The sequence below is a fragment of the Salvelinus sp. IW2-2015 genome, linkage group LG6.2, assembly GCF_002910315.2.
Source record: "Salvelinus sp. IW2-2015 linkage group LG6.2, ASM291031v2, whole genome shotgun sequence".
In the NCBI taxonomy this organism is placed as follows: domain Eukaryota; kingdom Metazoa; phylum Chordata; class Actinopteri; order Salmoniformes; family Salmonidae; genus Salvelinus; species Salvelinus sp. IW2-2015.
This window is the reverse complement of record NC_036846.1, coordinates 17047191-17060572: the sequence shown is the minus strand read 5'-3', so window position 1 is coordinate 17060572 and position 13382 is coordinate 17047191. Positions and strand designations below refer to the sequence as shown.

Here is a 13382-nt window from a genome sequence, read left to right as displayed (position 1 = left end):
GAGTTACATTCAGCCCACATAATAAGAGCCCTGGCTGAACCATTCTGTGCTACTGATATGAATGTCATCACAGGACAGAAACCCATTAAGAGATATAAACGGATTAAGATCAAATCAAATCAAATTTTATTTGTCACATACACATGGTTAGCAGATGTTAATGCGAGTGTAGCGAAATGCTTGTGCTTCTATTCCGACAATGCAGTAATAACAACAAGTCATCTAACCTAACAATTCCACAACTACTACCTTATACACACAAGTGTAAAGGATAAAGAATATGTACATAAAGATATATGAATGAGTGATGGTACAGAACGCATAGGCAAGATGCAGTAGATATAAAGTACAGTATATACATATACATATGAGATGAGTAATGTAGGTATGTAAAAATTATATTAAGTGGCATTGTTTAAAGTGGCTAGTGTACATTTTTACATAATTTCCATCAATCCCATTATTAAAGTGGCTGGAGTTGAGTCAGTATGTTGCAGCGGCCGATAAATGTTAGTGGTGGCTGTTTAACAGTCTGATGCCTTGAGATAGAAGCTGTTTTTCAGTCTCTCGGTCCCTGCTTTGTGCACCTGTACTGACCTCGCCTTCTGGATGATACGGGGTGAACAGGCAGTGGCTTGGTGGTTGTTGTCCTTGATGATCTTTATGCCTTCCTGTGACATCGGTGGTGTAGGTGTCCTGGAGGCAGGTAGTTTGCCCCGGTGATGCGTTCTGCAGACCTCACTACCCTCTGGAGACCTTACTGTTGTGCGGAGCAGTTGCCGTACCAGCGTGATACACCTGACAGGATGCTCTCGATTGTGCATCTGTAAATTGTTGAATTCGTAACATATAATATGAATTGTAATTCGAAACATATAATGCAAAATGGGTGATGGAAATGGATAATCACACTCTACACTGCCCTTTCCCACCTGGACAAAAGGAACACCTATGTGAGAATGCTGTTCATTGACTACAGCCCAGCGTTCAACACCATAGTGCCCACAAAGCTCATCKCTAAGCTAAGGACCCTGAGCCTAAACACCTCCCTCTGCAACTGGATCCTGGACTTCCTGACGGGCCGCCCCCAGTTGGTAAGGGTAGGCAACAACACATCTGCCACGCTGATCCTCAACACTGAGGCCCCCCAGGGGTGCGTGCTAAGTCCCCTCCTGTACTCCCTGTTCACCCACGACTGTGTGGCCAAGCACGACTCCAACCCCATCATTAAGTTTGCTGACGACATAACAGTTGTAGGCCTGATGACCGACAACGATGAGGCAGCCTATAGGGAGGAGGTCAGAGACCTGGCAGTGTGGTACCAGGACAATAACCTCTACCTCAATGTGAGCAAGACAAAGGTGCTGATCGTGGACTATTGGAAAAGGAGGGCCGAACAGGCTGTAGTGTAGCGGGTCCTGCGTTGCAAGTTCCTTGGTGTCCACATTACCAACACACTATCATGGTCCAAACACACCAAGACAGTTGTGAAGAGGGCACGACAACACCCTTTCCCCCTCAGGAGACTAAAAATATTTGGCATGGGTCCCCAGATCCTCAAAAAGTTCTACAGCTGCACCATCAAGAGCACCCTGACCGGTTGCATCACCGCCTGCTAGGGCAACTGCTCGGCATCTGACCGTAAAGCTGCTACAGACACATCAAATGAATCTAACTTAGTCACAACCGAGATCACACTAATGTGACATATTCATAACACTACTATCAGAATCTATTTAAGTGTAAATACTAAGATTTTGTAGTTATACTGTATATTTTGTTTGTGTGTACTCAAACAAGAAAGGAACACAAATGCAAAAGTGTTTGTTTTATATTTGAACATGACTCAATACAAATGTGATATAGTAAAGCACCTGAGTGAGCTAGGTGCGCAATTACACAGGTACATTCCCGAAAAGGACGACACAAACAGCATACTGTAAGCACACAGTAAAAATGCTAAAATACAGTAAATTTATTTTGCATACGCAAAGGAAGAAAAATAGGCCTAAGCTGTACTGTATGTTAGGTCAATTGTAAGGAATAGATAAAGAAACGGTCGAAATACAATGAAATCAAAATCATAAGTCAGTCATGTCTGTTGTTTTTGTCCAGACATATTTTTCAACAACATCACACGCGATATTCTCCTTGGCCAGACAGCGGGGGAAATATCTTCTGGCATGACGAATCCACCTCTGAAAGGACTCTGCTGGAATGTCACCACAGGCCATTGCCTGGAGAAGGGCCATACGTTCATGGGGTTTGTGAACATACACCTTCCGCCACCATGCTAAAAACAACTCGTCATTGGGGTTGAGAAATAGGGAATATTTTATTTTATTTAACATTTATTTAACGAGGCAAGTCAGTTAAGAACACATTCTTATTTACAATGACAGCCTACTTTACAATGAGGGCCTAATATGGTGGGAGATAGAAAATTGTAAACCTGGGATGGTCATGGAACCAGTTACGGACCTGAGCAGCCCAATAGAAAATCACGTTGTCCCAAATTAGAACATACATTTGCTGCTCAGGATCACCTGGTCCTCTCTGCTCTGGATCACCTGGCCCTCTGCTCTGGCTGAAAAAGATTGTCATGTAAGGTGTTCAGAGAATGAAGGAGATGGGCAGTGTTGTATGGTCCAAGGGTGGCATGGCAGTGGAGGACACCATTGTGGCTCATAGCTGTGCATATGGTGGCATTCCCCTGCACAGGCCATGTACCTTAATGATGGCACGTTGAAAAATTATGTTCCTTTCTCTCCTCCTCATCTTAGCTAAATTGAATCCAGGCTCATTTATGAATATGAGTTCCTAGTAGGCTGGACACATGACATTTTTAACAATGTTTTTTTCTGATTAAACTAGTTCATTGCATCTGCCATTGAGCCCAGTTTCATAATATTACCATATGTTCCAGCTGCTTGCCGAAGTTTTGAAGTAATCACGAAAAAACAGGCCTTATTTTAGAGCATTTTTCCCCCTGTCAGCTCCTATTAGTTCTATTGAGCATCGTGGCACCAACTCACCTTCCCAAACGTTCTATTCCCAGCTTATTGTTCTACGACACGATGCCTGCTTTGCTATTAATGGTAATGAGACCTGCCCACGATGCTGGTAGTTAAAATGTGAACAACAACAAAAAATTACTCATGGAACTCTGWGGTCGTCTTATTGTTTACTATAGGGAAATATTGGTATGTGTGTCTATTTTGCCAAATATCTCACAATGTGTATATTTAGATTRTTTCAAATTGGACACCATTTTAACATGAGAATCTCCTCTTTCTAATTATGTAATGCTGAGAAGCGTACTCCACTGTCATCAAACGCTAGCCCCGAAATACCTTTCGCCCTTGGAATGCTGAGCTCCCCCCATTGTTTTCCTATGGAGAGGCATGCTGGTATATTTCGCCAAATACCTCGCAATGTGTACATTTCGATTTTTTCAAGTTGGACACCATTTTAATCAGGTTAATCTCCTCTTTCTAATTACATAAGGTTGGGCATCGTACTCTGCTGTCATCGATCGCTAGACCAGAAATAGTCAAAGGTTTTAGTCAATTTTTTCCCTACTTCCTCGTTATACATACATAAGCACACTTCGCACCATCGAGGTGCAGATGTTTACTTTCTACACAAGTTATTATTTTTTTGTTTCGTCCTGAGAATAGACTGTAGTGGTAAAATAAAAGGGATGCATTTTTTGGTGCCATTTAGGCTAAATGGAATTCTAAGCGTCACTACAGTCAAAACAGGCTCTGCGAACGTTCGATTCCATTCATTTGCTATGGGCTCGCGCTAGTGTTCCAGTTTAACCAACATTCTTTTGTCTTTTTTCAGCCTTCTGTGAATTGTGACTCATTCTATTGTCCAGCCTATTCCTAGGGGATGGGACTTGCATCCAACTTTATGATTCTCTGAAATGACAGTAAATACTGTAATTGCTGTATAGTAAAGTTTACTGGCAACATCAATGAGTCTCTAATGCTTCAAGAGTGTAATACTAGTGCATTACTTACTTGCACATATCGTACCATTTATCCTTCACTCTTTGGGAATTCCTTTCAAATGGGACTCTGTAGATCTGCTTCATCCGGAGATGGTGTTTCTTAAGGACGCGGAATATGGTTGATAAGCTCACTCTGATGTTATGGAAGATGGCAGGGTTTTCAATCATCTGTTGTTGGATTTCACAATGGAAGCCTCCTGTTCGTCTGTAAATAGACGTGTTCTACCACCACGTGATGATCGTCTTTCAGTTCTACAAAAACAAAATAGCATACACTACAATAAACACTACAGTAATGCAGTATACAAGATAAATATGTTACAAAGTAGTATAGCTCCCAATTTCATACAGTAATATATGAAACATTTACTTTGTTTCCTCTTYCAGTATGTATTGGAATCTACTGTCTTTGCTGTGCTTTATGTTGTACTACTGTCAAGAAGTAAAAGTAGTAGATGTCTGCAGTACATACCTATTCTCATTTTGGAACGTCCGGCTGACGGACGCTACGGTGAAGCGGCTCAGATTGGGCTGCACTCTCTGCCCATCCTCTCTCAAGGCAGAGAGTGTTTTTATTTTAATTCTCCTCAATTTTGTGCTATCCAATTGGTAGTTACAGTCTTGTCCCATCGCTGCAACTCCCGTACGGACTCGGGAGAGTCAAAGGTCGAGAGCCGTGCGTCCTCCAAAACACAACCCAGCCAAGCCGCACTGCTTCTTGACACAATGCCCGCTTAAACCGGAAGCCAGCCACACCAATGTGTCAGAGGAAACCGTGTCAGGGTGCACTGGGCCCAGCTCGCCACAGGAGTTGCTAGAGAGCGATGGGACAAGGACATCCCTGCCGGCCAAACCCTCCCCTAACCCGGCTGCGACAGAGCCTGGACTCGAACCAAGATCTCTAGCACTGCACCACTCGGGAAGGCCCAGGCAAAACCATGTTTGACTACATGGTCCACCACAGTCGCCCGAATTTCATTAGAGATTACTTTCTTTGTTCTTGGTTTTCCTCCACCTCCACCGCTACCTCTCTCTGCCAAGTTTGCTTCCATTGTTCATACCAAAGGTCTGATCGCAAAGTGAACATTTACGCAATTAGTGTTTGCACATGTGAAGAGTGAAAGTGATCAATTGGTATTTGAGCTTAGCTTTGGGAAAAACTAATCAAATGGCCAACCGGACTATTTACATTAACCCACCCAAACGTTGTTTTTACACTGCTGCTACTCGCTGCTTATTATCTATGTCACTTTACCCCAACCTACATGTACAAACTACCTCGACTTACCTGTATCCCCGCACATTGACTCGGTACCGGTACCCCCTGTATATAGCCTCATTATCGTTATCTAATTTTCTTGCGTTACTTTTTTATTACTTTTTTTTACTTTAGTTTATTTAGTAAATATTTTCTTAACTCTATTTCTTGAACTGCATTGTTGGTTAAGGGCTTGTAAGTAAGCATTTCACGGTAAGGTGTTGTATTCGGTGCATGTGACAAATACAATTTGATTTGATTTGATTTGACAATGCCAAATCCAGAGATACAATCCTTAAACAATTTTAATAGAGTTGAAGATGTATGGTTTACTACAGAGAACAAATACGCAAAGAGATGTATGGTTTACTACAGAGAACAAATACGCAAAGAGATGTATGGTTTACCTACAGGAACAAATACGCAAAGAGATGTATGGTTTACTACCAGAGTACAAATACGCAAAGAGATGTATGGTTTACTACAGAGAACAAATACGCAAAGAGATGTATGGTTTACTACAGAGAACAAATACGCAAAGAGATGTATGGTTTACTACAGAGAACAAATACGCAAAGAGATGTATGGTTTACTACAGAGACAAATACGCAAGAGATGTATGGTTTACTACAGAGAACAAATACGCAAAGAGATGTATGGTTTACTACAGAGAACAAATACGCAAAGAGATGTATGGTTTACTAAGAGAACAAATACGCAAAGAGATGTATGGTTTACTACAGAGAACAAAATACGCAAAGAGATGTATGGTTTACTACAGAGAAACAATACGCAAAGAGATGTATGGTTTACTAAAGAGAACAAATACGCAAAGAGATGTATGGTTTACTAAAGAGAAACAAATACGCAAAGAGATGTATGGTTTACTAAAGAGAACAAATACGCAAAGAGATGTATGGTTTACTACAGAGAACAAATACGCAAAGAGATGTATGGTTTACTAAAGGAACAAATACGCAAAGAGATGTATGTTTACTAAAGAGAACAATACAGCAAAGAGATGTATGGTTTACTAAAGAGAACAAATACGCAAAGAGATGTATGGTTTACTACAGAGAACAAATACGCAAAGAGATGTATGGTTTACTACAGAGAACAAATACGCAAAGAGATGTATGGTTTACTACAGAGACAAATACGCAAAGAGATGTATGGTTTACTACAGAGAACAAATACGCAAAGAGATGTATGGTTTACTACAGAGGACAAATACGCAAAGAGATGTATGGTTTACTACAGAGGACAAATACGCAAAGAGATGTATGGTTTACTACAAGGACAAATACGCAAAGAGTATGTATGGTTTACTACAGAGAACAAATACGCAAAGAGATGTATGGTTTACTACAGAGGACAAATACGCAAAGAGATGTATGGTTTACTACAGAGGACAAATACGCAAAGAGATGTATGGTTTACTACAGAGGACAAATACGCAAAGAGGTGCAGGTAATGTATGTGGTCACATTGAAAGGTGACAATGCAGAAACATGTCAATAGAATTGGCCAAAAGAAGGAAGTAAAATACAAGATGGTAGAAACTCTCAGACAGCACTGGCCCAATTTTGACAAAACTTGTCAAAATTCCTGCAAATAAAAAAAATTACACTGATTAGCCTAAGGTGGGAGTTATAGTAATTKATTAACTGAACTTTGTGAGTCACACCAAAGAGGAAGAGGCGAGGCGAGGGCCCTAAAATCGGTCTACTCCAGCAGGTGGATTTTATTTAAAAAACGCATTTCGTATTGAGGTCAATGAGAGACGGTCAGGTTTAGTAACAAAACATTTAATGGCTTATTTACTAAGTCTGGCTTACTTTATCTAATAAACATTTTGTAGTAATTAGGTTGTTATGAGTGATAAGTAGGACACGTGCCATCCTGGCAACACTTTATATCCTAGTTGTGCCTGTTGTTCACGCGTATCTGCCCTCTCATTGGCTAGAATGGTCCCACTTGATCTTGCCTCCTCCCGACAGGCTTCTAGTCTGAGAATTAGTCTATTTAGCTAACGTTGTACTCCTTGCCAATCCTTGTCATTGCCAAATGTAATGCCATGCCATTTGGCACGTGACATGAAGTACAGGAAGTGGATTAACTAAAGAGACTGGTACTTAGGCTAATTGCCTTCCATTTTGTAAGACATTGAATTTTTAGTGGCCACTTGAGTATCTGGTCAATATAATGGACTATCTGTGGTCACACACAATAACTGACATTTGTTAGTCACACACAATATCTGAATTGGCCCAATGGGGGGCGCTGCATCATTCGTGGGGGACAACATGTTTACTGTTGCCTTGTTTCTGTCCGAATCCAAACAGAGGAGAGTCACAGGTGTCTGATGTTGATAATTTTTTTAACGCTCTAAAAAGGAATGGGGGCGGGAGGGAGAAAGATCTAAAGGCAGACAGTGTTTACTGGTTATTATAAACAAAGCCACACACATAGACAGACATACACACACTTTGAAGACGGGTTTAAGAAATGCTGACGGAGTGTACTGTGGATTATATTATGACGTGACGAGCTACAAAGGTTAGTGAGGTTGTGCAACAGAAAAGGATATCTGATTTTGTGTAGGCATAAAGAAATGACAGAGGGGGTTTTAATAAGGAAAGAATCCTCTGAGAGATTCTAAATTCCTTAAAGTCCCCATTTAGCTCCCCAATACCATTACAGCTGTCCTGTGCTATTTGTCTGTGTTAGACCATTGGGGAACAGTAATCCTGTCTGAATTACTACCCAACCACCCACAATGTTGATGCGCCCACCAGAGCAGACCTGAGAGAACTCTTTTGTTGGGMCAAAGTTGACATCACAATGCTATTCTGGCTATTCATAAATTGCACCTCCGTCACTCGGTCGCATCATGCCATTGTTATGAACGTTCTCAAGCCACCCTCCACCAATGGTGCCCTAAAGTCGTGATGAGGCCAGTCATTCTGAGTGAAGACTAATGACTGTTTCTAAATTACACTATAGTGGCCGGGAAATATGATGACATTGCTAAAGTAGGCAACTATTTAGTATCATTATCATGTCGTCAAATTTACTTTAGTTCGCAAAGTTTGTCAAAAATAGCTAGCAAAGCTAACATTAGCTAGCTAAAATCCAGTGGTCTCCCCTCTAGCTAACATTATACTGCATCTAAAGTCAATCTGGCTTCATCACAATGATGACAAAAGGTTGTCCTACTACATATTTGCCTCTTTTAGAAATGTCATTTTATCTCCAAGCCCTTGTAAAATCTTCATCAGCGTTCATTGAGAATGCATTCAATTGAATGGTCGGGGGAGAGCTTTGGCAGGGTGGGCTTTGGCTGAGAGTTTCCTTTTGCGAGTGCGAGGGTGGAGACTTTGCTTTTGACAGAACTTTGAGTTTCTAACACGTACGAACACAGAAGTTATTCAAGTAGCTGACCAAATTACTTCTGGATTAAGAGAGATTATGCAAAACTGTAAAGGTAATTTAAGATGCCTTGAGGTTTATTCCCTGCTGCACAGCTTTAAGATCTGAATATAGGATTTATCATTGCCAATGCAATTGAATGTAGTGGGTGATTCATTTGAGAGCAGAGCTCTCCAGCAGAGCCCTTTGTGCATCTTTATGGCCATTAAACCAGGGCTTCCATCCACCTTAGTGTCAGCCATTTTATGAGGCAGCGAGGATCACATGGAGATCCGGGGCCGGACGGTCAGACTACTACAGAAGAGCCTTTACAAGGACAGGAGAGGAGAGACCCTTTATGGAACTGATATCTCCAGCTGTGGTTGCACCCCTCTAGGAGAGAGCGCTTACTGAAACATACTCTGTTAAACACACGCTACCACACTACCTGATACCCATTTCACACATTAAGACAGGCTACCACAGCTTGTCCCATGTCATGGAACAATATCCATCTATAACCATGAACCAGATCAATTAATTACAGTATGACATGGGAGTCCAAATGTGCAAATAAAAATGGAAATGCTGGACACGTATGAATAAAACCTTGGTCACAACGGCCTAAGCATTAAACTACTGTTGGATATGCTGTATTTATACAGAAGCCAATGGCAAAGARGATCAAAGAGGTGGAAACAAAGGAAAGAGATATAGAATGCTGATCACAAAAACTTCCCTTTTATCTGACTAAACAAAGGACCTCTGCCAAGCACCACTGTGTTGAAACATCATAAGGGCCATTTGAAACCTACCCAGCCATGCTGCAGAAATGGAAATGGACCATTAATAAAACAGTATGACATTACCCTTATTAATGGGTGAATGAGTTAGCGACCTTCATGTCGATGAAGTTTTACATTCTTATCTTCTTGACTAGTCAAAGAGCAGTGACCTGGTTTGTTTGAGATTCCTCATTTTGAGGGTAAACTCGGTGGACAAAAGTCTCCCTTCGGCCCTTCTCGCTGTCGTGAGAAAAGAAACATCAACAGTTAGCATCCAGCTCCTGTTCTGTTTTAGCACCGAGGCACCGAGGCACTGAGGCAAAAACAAAGATAATTATCAGCGGCAAAAACACTGCTAAATAAGGAGATGGGCTGTCAGGTCTGCACTTTGCCTCATGGAGTCTTATTTTCTCCAAATCCTGCTTGATGAGCCACTCACATCAAGCCAGTGACAGAGGCATCAAGGCCATGTTCTCTGACCAGCGACAAAACAGTGATTGAAAAAGAGGCTAATGTCTGGATGAATAAGACCGATGATTGCAGCAGAGCTGTTGCCAAGGCTTTCAATAGGGTGGAGGAAAACAGGCAAACTGGCTGATTCAGATGTTTGAAGCTCTGAAGACCCCCAGGACCGAACAGCTGCAGTGCCCCGGGGAGCCCATTACCCAGAAGTCACATTAGCCAATCACTGTGTCCGGTCTTAAATATTAGCCAATCAATGAGGCTTTGCTCTCTACTCGTTAAGACTCCAGTGCAGTTGGCTGACACAAGAGAACCAAACATGTAGAGTTTAGCCCCAGGCAAGATAGGGAGGGCACTTAGTTCAAACACAATTACACACAGTGCTGCACCTCCAACCATCTCACTCTTCTAGCCTACATCCACTCTCCTCTACCTGCCAGTTACACATTGTCTCTCTCTCTCCTCCACACCTGTTAGAGAGGTGTGAACCTGTTCTTTCTCTCTCTGCTCTGTTGTGGGCTAGTGAGGGCCTGGCTCTGTGCCTGAGAATGACAGCTCTTCAAAGGCCTTTGTCAGGTTTTGGCTCGAGGGGGTAGTTGAACAGGAGGTTCCACAGAGGAGCAGTGCTGCCCAGTAACGCCCATTATATCTCCCCAGAGGAGCAGTGCTGCCCCGTGATGCCAGTCACATCTCCACACTGGTATGTTTACCTGCAGCTACATGTCTTGCTACTCAAATCGCTGCCAATCCACATTTATCCATGTTGGGTGTCAAAAACCACTACTTGAAGTTGAGGTTCAGAATTTGTACTGAATGTCCCTTTAAGGCAGAATGGATGAGTATGCATGTACACAACTATACAGATGGTAAATATATAATACTGTCATGTATTGCCATCTCCTCTAATGTTGCTCAGTGAGTAAAACAGACACATAAGAGCAAGAATTTAATGCCTGTACTAAGTATATAGACTCTTTTATGTTTATTTTTTTCTCCTACTGTGTTATTGACTTGTTTATTGTTTACTCCATGTGTAACTCTGTGTTGTTGTCTGTTCACACTGCTATGCTTTATCTTGGCCAGGTCGCAGTTGTAAATGAGAACTTGTTCTCAACTAGCCTACCTGGTTAAAAAAAGATGAAATAAAAAATAATTTAAAAAAAAAAGTGACCACAAAAGTTATCCTTACACATTTACAATGTGGCACAAATAAACTGACAGTTGGTTAATTAGGCCACTGCACCAACAAATCCATGCTGAGAGTATTTTATGGATTCTTGAAAAATAACACAAATGTCTCCTGTCCAAATCGCCAAAACATAATCATCATCACTCAACTACTCCTCCGACTCATCATCAACCCCTGTACCATCCTACTGTTCATAAGACAACAACCCCTGTACCATCCTACTGTTCATAAGACAACAACCCCTGTACCATCCTACTGTTAACCCCACCGCCAACAACTGTAGGATCATCCTACTGTTCATAAGGACAAACCCGGTACATCCTACTGTTCATAAACAAACAACCCTGTACCATCCTACTGTTCATAAGACAACAACCCCTGTACCATCCTACTGTTCATAAGACAACAACCCCTGTACCATCCAACTGTTCATAAGACAAAACCCCGTATCATCTACTGTTCATAAAACAAAAACCTGTACCATCCTACTGTTCATAAGACAAAACCCTGTACCATCCTACTGTTCATAAGACAACAACCCCTGTACCATCCTACTGTTCATAAGACAACACCCGTGTACCATCCTACTGTTCATAAGACAACAACCCCTGTACCATCCTACTGTTGATAAGACAACAACCCTGTACCATCCTACTGTTCATAAAACAACAACCGTACCATCCTACTGTTCATAAGACAAACCCTGTACCATCCTATCTGTTCATAAGACAACAACCCCTGTACCATCCTACTGTTCATAAGACAAAAACCCCTGTACCATCCTACTGTTCATAAAGACAACAACCCCTGTACCATCCTACTGTTATAAGACAACAACTCTTACATCCTACTGTTCATAAAACAACAACCCGTGTACATCCTACTGTTCATAAGACAAAACCCCTGTACCATCCTACTGTTCATAAGACAACAACCCCTGTACCATCCTACTGTTCATAAGACAAAACCCCTGTACCATCCTACTGTTCATAAGACAACAACCCCTGTACATCCTACTGTTCATAAGACAACAACCCCTGTACCATCCTACTGTTCATAAAGACAACAACCCTGTACCATCCTACTGTTCATAAGACAACACCCCGTCCATCCTACTGTTCATAAAACAACAACCCCTGTACCATCCTACTGTTCATAGACAACAACCCCTGTACATCCTACTGTTCATAAGACAACAACCCCTGTACCATCTACTGTTCATAGACAAACAACCCCTGTACCATCTACTGTTGATAAGACACAACCCCTGTACCATCCTACTGTTCATAAGACACAACCCCTGTACCATCCTACTGTTATAAGACAACAACCCTGTACCATCCTAACTGTTCATAAAACAAACAACCCCTGTACCATCCTACTGTTCATAAGACAACACCCCCGTACCATCCTACTGTTCATAAACAACAACCTTGTACATCCTACTGTTCATAAGACAACAACCCCGTTCATCCTACTGGTTCATAAAAAAAACCCCTACCATCCTACTGTTCATAAGACAAAACCCCTGTACCATCCTACTGTTCATAAGACAACAACCCCTGTACCATCCTACTGTTCTCAAGACATACAACCCCTGTACATCCTACTGTTCATAAACAACAACCCCTGTATCCATCCTACTGTTGATAAGACAACAACCTCTGTACCATCCTACTGTTCATAAAACAACCCCTGTACCATCCTACTGTTCATAAGACAACAACCCCTGTACCATCCTACTGTTCATAAGAACAACCCCTGTACCATCCTACTGTTCATAAGACAACAACCCCTGTACCATCCTACTGTTCAGACAACAACCCCTGTACCATCCTACTGTTATAAGACAACAACCCTGTACCATCCTACTGTTCATAAGACAACAACCCCTGTACCATCCTACTGTTCATAAAGACAACAACCCCTGTACCATCCTACTGTTCATAAGACAACAACCCTGTACCATCCTACTGTTCATAAGACAAACACCCTGTACCATTCTACTGTTCATAAGACAACAACCCCTGTACATCCTACTGTTCGATAAGACATCAACCCCTGTACCATCCTACTGTTCATAAGACACAACCCTGTACATCTACTGTTATAAGACAACAACCCTGTACCATCCTACTGTTCATAAAACAACAACCCTGTACCATCCTACTGTTCATAAGACAAACAACCCCTGTACCATCCTACTGTTCATAACACAACCCCTGTACCATCTACTGTCATAAGACAACAACCCTGACA

General features: G+C 41.8%; 1 long non-coding RNA gene across 1 annotated transcript; it reads right to left on the bottom strand.

Moving 5' to 3' along the window:
- Window positions 1–1815: 1815 nt before the first annotated feature.
- On the bottom strand, window positions 1816–4744 carry LOC111965565 (uncharacterized). Its single transcript, XR_002877534.2, has 3 exons — window positions 4491–4744; window positions 4029–4270; window positions 1816–2587 (listed from the first exon to the last, which is right to left on the bottom strand). It is a non-coding gene; the product is annotated as an uncharacterized lncRNA (long non-coding RNA).
- Between the last annotated feature and the right edge of the window lie 8638 nt (window positions 4745–13382).